The sequence below is a fragment of the Amblyraja radiata genome, chromosome 24 (genome assembly GCF_010909765.2).
Source record: "Amblyraja radiata isolate CabotCenter1 chromosome 24, sAmbRad1.1.pri, whole genome shotgun sequence".
Classification (NCBI taxonomy): domain Eukaryota; kingdom Metazoa; phylum Chordata; class Chondrichthyes; order Rajiformes; family Rajidae; genus Amblyraja; species Amblyraja radiata.
Window position 1 is genome coordinate 12,167,839 of NC_045979.1, and position 15,179 is coordinate 12,183,017.

Here is a 15,179-nt window from a genome sequence, read left to right on the forward strand (position 1 = left end):
CAGAGCTCAAGGCTGGGGAGCAACTAACGCCATATCCAGCACAGGTGGTAGATGGACTAACCCTGAGTCGTCATTACTACTTACACTGGGCATAAATTATCTAGAGATGTTGGGTGCCTTCTATGGTTTAAAAGCATATGCATCAAATATGCATCACTTGCATGTTCGGTTACAAATAGATAATACTACGGTGGTGGCCTACATTAACCATATGGGCGGCATAAAATCGTTATCTTGCGACAAGTTGGTTAACACAATTTGGCAATGGTGTGTCGAAAGACATATTTGGCTATCAGCAACTTACCTACCAGGTAAGCTAAATACAGTGGCAGACACCAGGTCACGTAAATTTAATGACAACATCGAATGGATGTTAAACCCCAAAATATTTGCAAAAATTGTCAAGCAATATGGCACGCCAGATATCGATTTATTCGCATCAAGGCTAAATCACCAGGTACCTATGTATGTCGCCTGGGGACCAGACCCTGAGGCAGCAGCGGTAGATGCGTTCGCGCTGGATTGGGGAAATTTCTTCTTCTATGCATTTCCTCCCTTCTGCCTCATTAGTCGGGTACTACGCAAAATACAAATGGACTCTGCTTCAGGTATTTTGATAGTACCCGACTGGCCTACACAGCCATGGTTCCCGATAATCCATGACATGGTTGTTGGAACTCCGATGACATTTCCCAGTGACCCAGAATTATTACAACACCCAGTGCCTGGCATAAGCCACCCATGCCATGAAAAAATCAAACTCCTGGGTTGCAGATTCTGAACAGACCATTGCTGGGACTGGGATTATCAGAACAAACTGTCAACACCATGTCAGCATCCCTCCGAACATCCACCAAAAAACAGTACTTGACCAATATCAGAAAATGGGAAAAGTACTGCCTGGATACAGGGACCACCTACACAACTGCATCAGTCACCAACGTACTGGAATTCCTGGCCACACTTCATTACGAAGAAGGACTCAGCTACAGTGCCATCAACACAGCGAGAAGTGCCCTGTCTGCCTACTTAACACTAGCACCAGGACAACAGGCCATGGGATCTCACCCGCTGGTGGTAAAATTAATGAAAGGCATTTACAATACCAACCCCCCTAAACCAAGGTACCATATATGGGATGTCAGTGAGGTCCTGACTTACCTCAGGGGATGGCCACCAGCCAGATCCCTCAGCCTGGAACAATTGACACTCAAAACGCTCATGTTAATGGCACTTGTATCCGCACAGAGGGTCCAGTCTCTACATCGGTTACGACTGGACCACATGATTACAGCTCCAGACCAGATCTCGTTTATGATCCAGGGACTGATCAAACAGAGCAGGCCAGGAACGCCTAGTCCAGTCGTGATATTCCGGGCTTACCCACCAGAACCACGGTTATGTGTCATGACCCACCTACTATCTTATATAGACACAACTAACAATATTCGAGGGAGTGAAAACGCCTTGTGGGTCAGTCATAAAAAACCTCATGGTCGGGTGACGAGCCAAACCATTTCGAGATGGCTCAAGCAGGTGCTAAAAGCTGCCGGGATTGACACTAACTTGTATAAATCTCACTCCACCAGGGCAGCATCCACGTCAACGGCGGAAAGAATGAACGTGCCGATGGACCACATCCTCGCTACAGCAGGATGGGCAAGGGAAACCACATTCAGGACTTTTTATCACAAGCCGTTAGCAAAACCTGTGTTATATGCAGAAACAATTTTACAGTCTGCAAATATTTAATTTAAGCCCGGGGGAGCAATTTTCTTTTTGTTGTTATTGTTAATAAATACCGTTTTTGTTTTTCATAAAACAGAATCATTGGTTGATTACGATAACACACTTCCTCCCTCAAAGACTTCGGCAGTGATGTAGTAATAACTGTTACACGGTTTGAAATCACAGAGCTTTGAAATCTTCACGGAATCACTCACGTGACTCCGAAGTAAAATAGTAAGATTAAACGAGAACTTACCAGTTTGAAGTTTGATCTGTATTTTATGAGGAATTACGATGAGGGATTACGTGCCCTCCGCTCCCACCCTCAATAATATGGGTCAAATTCACAAACTGATGTCTCCTTGTCTTTACTATGTTTACTTCAATAACTGTGTCTATCTGTGATTCCACACCGCTGCTTTGAAGTATGCCGCGCATGCGTGCTGAGCGGGATCTTCACGTAATCCCTCATCGTAACTCCTCATAAAATACAGATCAAACTTCAAACTGGTAAGTTCTCGTTTAATCTTACTATTATTGCAGCTAGATTTCTGCTTTGTTTATTTTGTAGTCAGTCCCAAAATCATAAAAAGTTTACAACACGGACCTGTTCACAACAATCCAGGACATTGAAGCTGAGTTTAACGATAAGAATTATCCAACTTAATCTGACTTTTAGATTAGTTTAGTTTAGTTTAGAGATACAGTGCGGAAACAGGCCCTTCGGCCCACTGAGACCACGCTGCCCTGGCGATCGCTGTACACTAGCACTATCCTACACACTGGGGACAATTTACAATTTTACCGAAGCCAATTTAATCTACAAACCTGTCCGTGTTTGGTGATGGAGGAAACTGGAGCATGCGGGACACCCAGAGAAAACTCACGCTGTCACGGAGAGAACGTCCAAACTCCGTGCAGTCGACACCCGTAGTCAGGATCGGTGCTGTGAGGCAGCAACTCTATCGCTGCACCACTGTGCTCCCACTTCCCTGCTTAAAGACCGGGGCCTGGCAGGTCATGGACTTAAATGCGATGAGCATTTCACACTCTCCAATCCTACAGCCAATAATTTCAAAACCCCTGCCACTATCTCATAATAAAATAGTTCCCAAAACTCTCCTCTAATCCTTCTGCTTTAAATCAGCATCCCCTGATTTTTTTACTTCTCTGCAGTGGGAAACAGGTTTATTCTATTTGTGTAGGAAGGAACTGCAGATGCTGGTTTACACCGAGGATAGACACAAAATGCTGGAGTAACTCAGCAGGACAGGCAGCATCTCTGGAGAGAAGGAATGACTGATGTTTTAGGTCGAGACCCTTCTTCAGATGATAGCCATCTGCTTTGATCTGTCATTTTCACACCTTACCCTTCCATATCTCTGGACTCCCTCTCCCCTGACTCTCAGTCTGAAGAAAGGTCTCGACCCGAAACGTCGTGCATTCCTTCTCTCCAGACTTGCTGCCTGTCTAGCTGAGTTACTCCAGCGTACGTTTGTGTGCTTCTAATTAAGTCTCCCCACAAAGTCTTTTATTCAAACAGCATGAAGCCTGGCCTATTTAATCCTTCTTTCATGCAATTATCCTTGGAATCACTGTAAATCAACTCCACACCCTCGCCAATGTAATCATATTGCTCCTGTAATATGGGTCTAAAAGTGTATACAATAATAATATACTGAGATTATTCTGTCCTCATTCACACATATTACATCTTTGGTAGGCACAAAATGCTGGATTAACTCAGCGGGACAGGCAGGATCTCGGGAGAGAAGGAATGGGTGACATTTCGAGACCCTCCTCCAGAAGGTTGGGTGATGGTCTGGGCTGCGTCCTTCTTCAGTCTGAAAAAGAGTCTTGACCCGAAAGATCAAGCATTCCTTCTCTCTGGAGATGCTGCCTGTCCCGCTGAGTTACTCCAGCATTTTGTGTCTATCTTCGATTTAAACCAGCATCTGCAGTTCCTTCCTACACATATAAAAATCTTTGGAATATTTTGTCATTCAAAGGAGTGGATCATGTTAAATTAATCTAACCATATTCAGTGGTGGTAAATGGTTCAGACCTTATCGCTGAAGCATCTCTTTATTACCAGGCTTTCAGTGCATTTCCTGAGCATATCAACACACCTATCAATTCACAAGAAATAAGGTTAATCAGCCTTTCCTTCAGAGACTTTGTCAATCTACACTTCAACAAAATCGTAGAATCAGATTCAATATATTATCATTTGCCGCTATCTTTTGCAAAACTAATCAATTACTCGTCAATAACAGTGCCCAAGAAAGCCTAATTTTGAAAAAGCAGACATGCAAGAAACAAATGGAATTTGGAAAGAAGCAATATACAGCTTAGCGATGAAGAGCAAAGGGAATTATCCACCTTGAGTCCGATTTGGTGGAAGTAAATGAGGTGAAATGAATTTAAGTGTGGTGTCCTGCTGCCTTTATAAAAAAAAGCAGCATGAATTCAAATGAAACTATTAACAGGAATGTATCTTTGAGTTGTGCTTGGATTATTGAATCACAATGATGTCCACAGGACACCAGGAACTTCTAAAACTGGGATGTATACATTAAGCTAGTCTATCTGCAAGACACATCATTTGGTGCTGCCTTTATGTATGTCAATGATATCAGGTTATTTAGTTGCATTAACATTTACATGTATACATATATTCATCACGTTGCTCTCCGTCCTTGAAAACAATCAACAATCCATGCCAACATGGATACTGTATCTACCCAAAGTATCTAGTTGTACTTTGTTTGCTAAAATTGAGAAAAGCAAAGTTAGATGAGATTTAAATTCAATAAACATAGACAGTAAGTGCAGGTTCCGTCTGCTGACAGGCTTCCTTGTTTGTTTGACCTTCTCAGTTATGCATAGGATGGAACTGCAGATGCTGGTTTATACCAAAGATACACAGAAATGCTGGAGTAACTCAATGGGTCAGACAGCATCTCTGAAGAAAAGGAATAGGTAATGTTTCAGGTCGGGAACCCTTCTTCAGATTGCGTCTGAAGGAAGGTTCTGACCTGAAAACTCACCTATTCTTTTCCTCCAGAGATGCCGCCTGACCCGCTGAGTTACTCCAGCATTTTGAGTCTGTTCTCAGTTATGTACTTGCCTTTGATGTTGTATTAGTTTCTATAACTGAGGAACTGGCAACCTTTGGAGTTAATCCACAGATGTTCGTTGACTCTTCAGCAGTAGTTAATTCTATGTTGCAATCAGGAATAGATTCATTATAGCATGCTTGCCGCTTGCTGTGATCGTTTCATGAACATGGACATGTTTGACATTATTGCCAATGCATAATAAATAACTTAACATTCTACAAAATTGAATAAATTAACTGAGAAATATTGCTGAGGCTCATGTACACCTAATGGTCTGGTGCCATCACCCCCCCCCCCCCCCCCCCCCCCCACCCCGTCCAGTTGGTCTTTGCGTTGGTGATGTCTTTTACTTCAAACAGCACGTCTAATCTTCCCTCTGTAGGTTGGATCAAGTCAATTATGTTCACCAATGGAGGATGCATTATCAGCTCTGTCCCAGTAAAACCAGTCTGAGTCAGGGGAAAGAGGAACAAGAGATATATACGGTACTGAGGACAAATGGATGGAAGATATGCCTATAATCTCCCGTTTCCCTTTCCCTTGACTGTCATTCTGAAGAAGGGTCTCGACCCGAAATGTCACTTATGCAGCTCTATGATCTTTGCTTTCGTCCGTCTGTCCGCATGTTCGCTCGCTTTTGGTGCCGGCGTTTCTCCCCTCAGACTCCACCAAACAAACACACACACACACACACACAGCATATTTGGCAGATCGGTGCGGGCCAAGACCAGGAGCAGGGCGAAGGATGACATCAAACGGGTCATGGCAGCTCTCGAAAATGTTGACCCGAAATATCACCTAGTCCTTTTCTCTAGAGATGCTGCCTGATCTGCTGAGTTACTCTAGCCTTTTGTGTCTGTCTTCGGTTTAAACCAGCATCTGCAGTTCCTCTCTGTACAAGGTATGTGCCGTTTTCATGTTCCCCCGCAACGCTCATTACACTGCGAGAGGCCTAACTGAAGTCGGGGTCAGGTTTACTGAAATGGAGGAAGTTACGCTCCGGTGCATACTACACTTCAATCCATTGGATTTCGCCGGAGTGGACCATCTAAGATCTTTGGTACTGGCTCTGGAGGGTCCAGAAGACGTTTCCAAGAATGGTCCCAGGAATGAGTAGGTTAACCTATGATGAGCGTTTGTCAGCACTGGGCCGGTACTCGCTAGAGTTTAGAAGAATGAGGGGGGACCTCATTGGAACATGCAGAATAGTGAAAGGCTTGGAAGGAGTGGTTGTGGGAAGGAAGTTTCCACTAGTGGGAGAGTCGGACTAGAGGTCATAGCCTCAGAATTAAATGATGTTCTTTTAGGAAGGAGATGAGGAGAGATTTCTTTAGTCAGAGGATGGTGAGTCTGTGGAATTCTTTGTCACAAAAGGCTGGGGAGGCCAGGTCAATGGATATTTTTAAGGCAGAGATAGATAGATTTTTGATTAGTACAGGTGTCACAGGTTATGGGGAGAAGGCAGGAGAATGGGGTTGGGTGGGAGTGATAGATCAGCCATGATTGAATGGCAGAGTAGACTTGATGGGCCGAATGGCCTGATTTTGCTCCTATCACCTATGACTTATGACCTTATGGCTAGTGTGAATGGGTAATTGATGGTTAGCAAGGACTCGGTGGGCTGAATTACCTGTTTCCATGTTATGTCTTTAAATCCATCAATTTCTTGTTCTTCAGTCGATGGTGCAATGGTGCAAACATTATTTCAGGCAGATTCTGGAACACTATGGATTCATTTGTAGCAAGGTGCAATATAGCCTGGATGCCTAGTTTTTCAGTGAACTTCATCCTCATCTTTAGCAGAGTTCACAATATTAGCAACTGCCTTCATACTGAGGCGAATCATGCTGACAATATACAGACCTTTTTAATTTCATACCTTGTTGATATGAAGTCACTTCAGTACTCCCTTCAGAAACCTAATCATAAACTTCTCTTGTGTCACACTCCGGTTTGGTTTAGTTTAGAGATACAGCTTGGAACAGGCCCTTTGGCCCACTGTGCCCGTTCCAACAAGCAGTCACTTGTACACTAGATTTATCCTACACAATAGGGACAATTTTTACAGAAGCCAATTACCTGACAAATCTGCACGTCAAACCTGCATTTAGTCATAGAGTCATAGATTCATAACAGCATGGAAATAAGCCCACTTGGTTCACCTAGTCCATGCCATCTTGGGCCAGTCTCATTTGCCTGCATTTGACCCATATTCCTCTAAATCCTTTCTATCCATATATCTGTCAAAATGTCTTTTGAAAGTCATAATTGTAGCCACTTCTTTTGTTTCCTCTAACAGTTCTTCCTAAAATATGCATGAGATCCCTCTAAAATCTCTCTCCTCTCACCTTAAGCCTGCGCCCTCTAGTTTTAGAATCCTGTACCCTGGGAAAATTACTGTGAACTTCCACTTTATTGATGACTCTCACTATTTTGTTACAATAAAGTCACCCCTCAGCCACTTAGGCTGCAGAGAAAAATGTCCCAATCTATCCAACCCCTCCCAATAACTGAAACCTGCAAGTCTAGGTGGCATCCTGGTAAATGTTTATTATCCAAGCATGTTTTGCAACATACAAGGAATTTGAATTGCCGTACAGTCATACCAATAAAAAGCAACAGAACACTCAAAATACATTTTAACATGAACATCCACCACAGCGACTCCTCCACATTCCTCACTGTGATGGAAGGCGAAAAAAAAGTTCAATCTCTCCCTACTTTGTCTTCCAGCAGTCGGGGGTCTCTAACCTTCCGTTGACGGGATGAACTTACTGCCGTAGCCGGCGGCAGACCTCCTCGTCGGGGCGATTAAGCTCCTGCAACGGGGGGGAATCTCAGCTCTCCCGCGCCGGGCGATCTACCCCGGATCGGGGCTAGTCAAACATCCTGCAGCTTTTGGAGCTTCCTGACGTCGGTCTCAACCCGAGACTGTGAGCTTCTTGATGTTAAAGTCCGCAGGCTGCAGTTGGAGCATTGATCCCAGGCAAGGAATCGGTTCCGATGGTAAATCCACGCCCCGCCGTGGGGCTCAATGTCAGTCCTGAGCAAGGCCCCCAGCTCCATGATGTTAGGCCGCAGAGCGACCGGAGATACAATCCGGAAAACAATCGCATCTCCGGCAATGAAAGTTTCTCCCGACCCCATCCCCAACCCCCCACATAAAGCAAATCAGAGAACATTAACACATACTTTTTAAACACACTAAAAATAACAAAAAAAAGACGAAAAGGACAGACAGACTGTTGGCGAGGCTGCCATCAAAGTGCCACCGGGTGGCACACAATCCACAGCAGATCCACCGGGTGGCGCACAACTACACACAATATTCCAAGTGTGTTGTCACTGTCACTGATACGCTTTACAGCTGCATCATGATGTCCAAACTTTTGTACTCAGTACCCTTCCCAATCAAGGCAAACATTGCAGTCACCATCCAGTCTCCCTAAATTGCCATTTTCAAGGAACTGTGTACCTATACTCACAGATCTTTCTGTTCTATAACACTGTCCAGAGCTGTGTAAGCCCTGCCCTGGTTTAACATACCAGTAATGCAACACCTCACACTTGTCAAATTTAAATTCAACTAGGCATTCCTTGCACAACTGATCTAGATCTTGTTTTAAATGGAAATATATGTCTTCACTATCCTCTCTACCACTAATTTCAGTGTCATCTATAATGTTAACTCCAATGGTACACAAATTGCTGATATAGATAATGAACAATGGTGGATCAGCACTGCCTCCTGTGACACTTCAATTGCACAAACCAGGTTCTGAGTATTGCAGCACAAGCCATCTGACCCAGGACCAATCAGATTTTAAAAAAAAACCCTTTCAACCACCATTTGACTTCTTCCTCCAAATCAATTTTGAATCTAAGATAAACACAAAATGCTGGAGTGACTCAGTTGGTCAGGCAGCATCTCTGGAGAAAAGTAGGTGACGATTTGAAGAAGGGTTTTGACCCAAAAGGTCACCTACTCCTTTTCTCCAGAGATGCTGCCTGGTCCATTGAGACGCTCCAGCATTTTGTCTCCATCTTCAGCATAAACCAGAATCTGCAGTTCCTTCCTACACAATGTTGAATCTAATTGGCTAGCTCACCTTGGATTCCATGTGATCAAACCTTCCAGACCAGCCGATCAAGCAGCATCTTGTCAAAGGTGTGCTGACGTCCATTTAGTCCACTGCACTTCCCTCACCAATACACTTGGTGACTTCTTCAAAAATGGTCTGCCATGCATAATCAGTCCTTGCCTAACCACTGGTACACAAAAATGCTGGAGAAACTCAGCGGGTGCAGCAGCATCTATGGAGCGAAGGAAATAGGCAAAGTTTCGGGCCGAAACCCTTCCTCAGACTGATGGGGGGGTGGTGGGGAGAAGAAAGGAAAAAGGAGGAGGAGGAGCCCGAGGGCTGAGAGATGGGAGGAGACAGCCTGAGGGCTGAGGAAGGGGAGGAGACAGCAAGGACTAACAAAATTGGGAGAATTCAATGTTCATGCCCCCAGGATGCAGACTCCCCAAGCGGAATATGAGGTGCTGTTCCTCCAATTTCCAGTGTTGCTCGCTCTAGCCATGGAGGAGACCCAGGACAGAGAGGTCGGATGGGGAATGGGAGAGGGAGTTGAAGTGCTGAGCCACCGGGAGGTCAGGTTGGTTATTGCGGACCGAGCGGAGGTGTTCGGCGAAACGATCACCGAGCGGAGGTGTTCAACAAAACGATCTTGCCTAACTACTGTCTATTTGTTGTTGATTTTATCGTTATTCAGTGTATACTGTTTACTCTGTGAGCTTCATGCAAATTTCATTGCACTCTGGTGCATATGACAGTAAATCTTTTGTTGCATGCACACAGGGACTGGCTAATTTGCTTGCAGGCTGCGAATAGAAGTGAACATTGTGCTATCAGCAGATATCACCACTCCGTCTTTATGTTGCAAGGAAGGAATTATTTACTTTTTTCATAAACACCATTATTAAAAATTCACATAATCTTAAAAATAATTAACTATATGTAAATTAACTGTATTAGAATATATCAAAGAGTTTGTGTTTTTTCCAGCAGTATCTTTTCCCCTTTGGCTTTCGATGGGGCTACTGTACTTACTGATGCAAGCTCAGAGGGCAGAATCCCTTGCATGAGGCAAGTACTATAACAACACAACGTTTTAAAAACATTTAAACATTTGGACAGGTACACGGATAGAACAGGTTTTAGAGGGATATGGACCAAACGCAGGCAGGACTAATGTAAATGAGGCATGTTGGTCTACTTAGGCAAGTGGGCCGAAGAGATTGTTTCCACGCTGTATGATTCTATGACTATAACATTTAAAATACATTGTTGAAAGGTAATAATAATAATAATAATGGATGGGATTTATATAGCGCCTTTCTAATACTCAAGGCGCTTTACATCGCATTATTCATTCACTCCTCAGTCACACTCTGTGGTGGTAAGCTACTTCTGTAGCCACAGCTGCCCTGGGGCAGACTGACGGAAGCGTGGCTGCTAATCTGCGCCTACGGCCCCTCCGACCACCACCAATCACTCACACACATTCACACACAGGCAGAGGTGGGTGAAGTGTCTTGCCCAAGGACACAACGACAGTATGCACTCCAAGCGGGATTCGAACCGGCTACCTTCCGGTTGCCAGCCGAACACTTAGCCCATTGTGCCATCTGTCGTCCCATGGTACATGAACAGGAAAGGTTTAGAGGGACTTGGGCTAAACATGGGCAAATGGGACCAGTTTAGATCGAGCACCTAGGTCAGTAAGGGTGAAGTACGACTCGATGAAAGCAGGAGGTTCTGAGTATTGCAGCACAAGCCATCTGACCCAGGACCAGCCTAAGGCTGCACTCCAGCCTGTGTTTATTGTTCACAGGCTTCTGCTTATGTAAGTATTTGAAAGCCAGCAGACCTGAATAGATTTGGTTGCTTTTAAACTAAAGATCTGCACGATTACTTCAGGTCAACAAACTCCCATCAGACGTAGCAAATGTTCAGGATTAACATCGTTTGATTAACTGGTTCTGGCCTTTTCATTTCTCTAGTTCCACCCCCTCTACTTTCAGTCTGAGCAAGGGTTCCGACCCGAAACGTCACCTGTTCCTTTTCTCCAGATGCCACCTAACCTCTGAGTTACTCCTGCACTTTGCGTCTATTAAAGCATTTAATATGCAAAGAGAGGGTGAAAGAACTATTGAATGTTCTTTTTTGTTAAATCTTCAGAGGTCAATTTGACTTGCGACAAAGTCGAAGTATTGGTTTTGTGTTCAGAGCCATGGAAATCCACATAAAGCTCTTACTGTGCTGATCTGAATGAACGGCCCCAGCTTTTTACAATGTGCTGCTCTGGATTATAAGGGAAAGGATCTTCTATATTATGCAAATCAAAGCTGAGGGATCGTTAATGCAGTTAATGAGAATATATTTTTAATCCTATCCATCATCATGTTTAACTAGTAAAATCAAGGAACTGCAGCTGCTGCTTTATACAACAGGTAACAAAGTGCTAGAGTGACTTAACGGGTCAAGCAGCACCTCTGGAGGAGGTGATGTTTTGGGTCAGGACCTTCTTTCAGACTGATTGTTGTGTGGGGAGTGGGTGGGGATCAGTTCTCATGTTCTCATGTTCTCCAGCGGTGCTGCCTGACCCATTGAGTTACTCCAACACTTTGTGTCCTATCATGATAAATTAAGTAGGAATTTTTCCACAAACTCCGCACCATGGAATAAGTCAGACTTTATTTTAAGCACAAACAGAAGGTAACTTCATTATAACAAGAATGTTTATTTTATTTTAGTTTAGTTTAGTTTAGTTTAGTTTAGTTTAGTTTAGAGATACAGCGTGGAAACAGGCCCTTCAACCCACCGAGTCCACGCTGACCAGCGATCCCCGCACATTAACGCTACCCTACACACACTCGGGACAATTTACACTTATACCAAGCCAATTAACCTACAAATCTGTACGTCTTTTGAGGGTGGGAGGAAACCGAAGATCTCGGAGAAAACCCACGCAGTCACGGGGAGAACGTACTAACTCTGTACAGACCGCTCCCGTGGTCGGGATCAAACCTGGTGCCGCAAGCGCTGTAAGGCGGCAACTCTTCTGGTGCGCCACTGAGCCGCCCCACTTACCATACTGTTTATAGGAAATGCAGACACAAGGAAATACAGATGTTGATTTACAAAAAAAGACACAATGTGTTGGAGTAACTCAGCGGGTCAGGCAGCATCTCTGGGGGACAGGGAGAGGCAACATTTTGAGCCGGGAGCCTTCTTTATTTAGTTTATTGGAAGGAAGGCTTGATTCAGCTTTCATTATAAATGCAGACACTATATCTGAGTTCACCACAGCCATGTTGAACTGAATACTGTGCTTCTATGTGCTTTATCCCCTGTAGCTTAGGCTAATTCCTTCAACAAAACCAGGGATAAATTAAACCTCATGTTTAAAGCTAGTGAGAAGAAATTGAATGTTGTGCTTATTTGATTTCACAAGCTAAGGACACAGAATCCAACTAATGATTTTAATAGAATGCAAATAAACAAGTAATGCCACTCTCTTTAATGAACTATATTTTATATAAATTTACTTATTAATGTAGTACAAGCTCCCTCCAGCTAATACTCATTATTGGTCAGGGCAGAGGTCATAAGAATCATATTAAATTTGAAATTACATATCCTACCATCAAGCATCCAGATTCAATTTAATGCTACACACATGGAGAGTTACATCATTCACAGCTCATTTGATAGCTTGCGTAATTACTTTAAAGATGACAAAGTACACTCCACATTTAATAATCTTCTCTCCTGCTTTGTAAGGCATTTTTGATGTACAATTTCAGCAAAGGAGTAGGTGACTGAATAATTGCTCTCTCCTATAACCCCTGATCCCTGTCCACAACCTTTTATTTCTTTCTTTTGAACATTTATCTTGTTCCCTTTTAAATCTCTGTTGCTGATTCTATAGAGCCTGACAATGAAGGATTAATAAACTTTATTACAGACTCAAGGTCCAGACAAGGGGCAACATTACATTAAAAATGCATTGCATATCAAATATCATAAATACATATAAAATCTTGGTATATCACTTATAAAAACATCATCATTTATATTTTTTTTAAACAAAAAAAAACACAATACATAAGTTAAAAATCCAGATTAAAAGATGATCAATGTCCTACAACGAGACAACGATACCAGTGTCTCCACAGCTGGGATTCGTAGCGTGTAGTGCTAACCCTTATGTTTGACAAGGCCACAATAAGCAAATTTTTAGTCATTTATCCTGCAAATGAATTTATACATGTGGTGTCTTAGGATAGCTTCTAAAGTACTGACTCCTGCAGCCACAAACATATTACTGGCACTACACCATCTAGATTGCCTTAGCAGTGTTCTCATGGCATCGTTATATGCCACCTTTAGTCTCTGCATACTAGTCTTTAAATAGTTCGACCACAGGATTGTACAGTCCAACTGATATTTCACAAACCTAACTCTTATCTTTCAATTGTTTTCCCAACGGGAATCTTCGGTTTGAGTTTTTTTGTCCCCCATTTGTCCAAAGTAAAGAATCTTTCATCCTTGGCTAATTCCTTGCATGAGGGGATCATAACAGTGTAAATGTTGAAGAAGGGTCTCGACCAGAAACGTCACCCATTCCCTCTCTCCAGAGATGCTGCCTGTCCTGTTGAGTTACTCCAGCATTTTGTGTCTATCTTCAGTGTAAGTCAGCGTCTGCAGTTTCTTCCTACACACAGGATAAATGTTAAAATGGTTGCACTCAGGGGGAATTCTTGAACAAAGCAAGATAAGAGGTCAGTCATTTAAAACTGAAATGTGTGGAAGGAAGTCAACTAGAACTGCAGATGTTTTAGTTTAGTTTAATTTAGTTTATTGTCTCTTGTACTGAGGCGCAGTGGGTCGGAAGAAGAGTCTTGACCCAAAATGTCACATATTCCTTTCTCCAGAGATGCTGCCTGACCAGCTGAGTTATTCTAGTATTTTGTGTCTATCTTCGGTGTAAACCAGCATCTGCAGTTCCTTCTTACATAGTGAATAGCTTTTTGTTGTTGCATGCTATCCAGCGGAAATCAGAACCAAAAACAGAAATGCTGGAAGAACATGATCTGTCAAGCAGCTCCTGAGGACAAATAAATCAGTTTAGTGTTTCAGGCCAGCAGCCCTCCCTGAGAACAAGTGCAGAAGAATTTGTTTTCATGGAGTGTGGGGATTCTCTTGAAAAGAGGGTGTGGAGACTGGATTACAAAATGTATTTAAGGTAGAACTAAATATATTTTTGAAAGGCCGGGGGAATTGAGGGCTATGAGAAACTGGCACGGAAAGATGTTGAGCTGGTAGTGCTGATGACTCATAACGCTAAAGACCCAGGTTCGATTCTGACCTCAGGTACTGTTTGTGTATGGTTTGTATGTTCTCCCTGTGCCTGCGTGGATTTCCTCCCTGTGCTCCAATTTCCTCCCACATTCCGATGACGTGCAGATATGTAAGTTAATTGGCCACTGTTAATTGCCTCTAGCCTGTAAGGAGTGGATGTGAAAGCGGGATAACATAGAACTAGTGTGAACGGATGATGAATGATTGGTGTAGACTCCATGGGCTGAAGGGCCTGTTTCCATGCTGTACCTTTAACTTAATGAATGAATCAATTCCATGGGAATCTCTCACACGTGGAAGTACCTTTGAAGTAGAGATATGACTTTGGCAGTGATTTTAATCTCAGAAGAGTTTTAAGCAGTTTGATGATATGATTAGTAGAAATCTCAGCTAGAAAATTAGAAAATAGACATGGAAGACATCCAGTCTTGATTCTCATTATAGCTCATTGTTGAGTTTCGCATCTAATTTATGGCATTAAAAAGATTTTAGGGAAATCAACTCCATAATCCTCCTTCCTCGCCACTTTGTGCAAGCTCTTTGCTCAAGAAATATGTTCTCATTTACATCATAACCCTTACAGCTTCAGTTCATCAGATTGTGTCCGAAGCTCTTTCGAAGAGTCATGATAATGATTATATGAGAAACCAGCCAGCATGGAGACATCAATCTCCTCCATACTATAATGAGATATTGACCATAGTTTCTATATTATTGACTCCTTTTGTGTATTTTTAATTTCTTCACTTATTTCTGACGTCAGTCTCTGATCCATGTCTGGTTTCTCCAGCTTTTTGTTATTACAAGTGTACTATGGGTTTTTTTAATGAGACTGTACATGGTTTAGTATCAACATGAGTTTTAGATGCTCTCAAAACTGGTTTAAAAATTATGAATT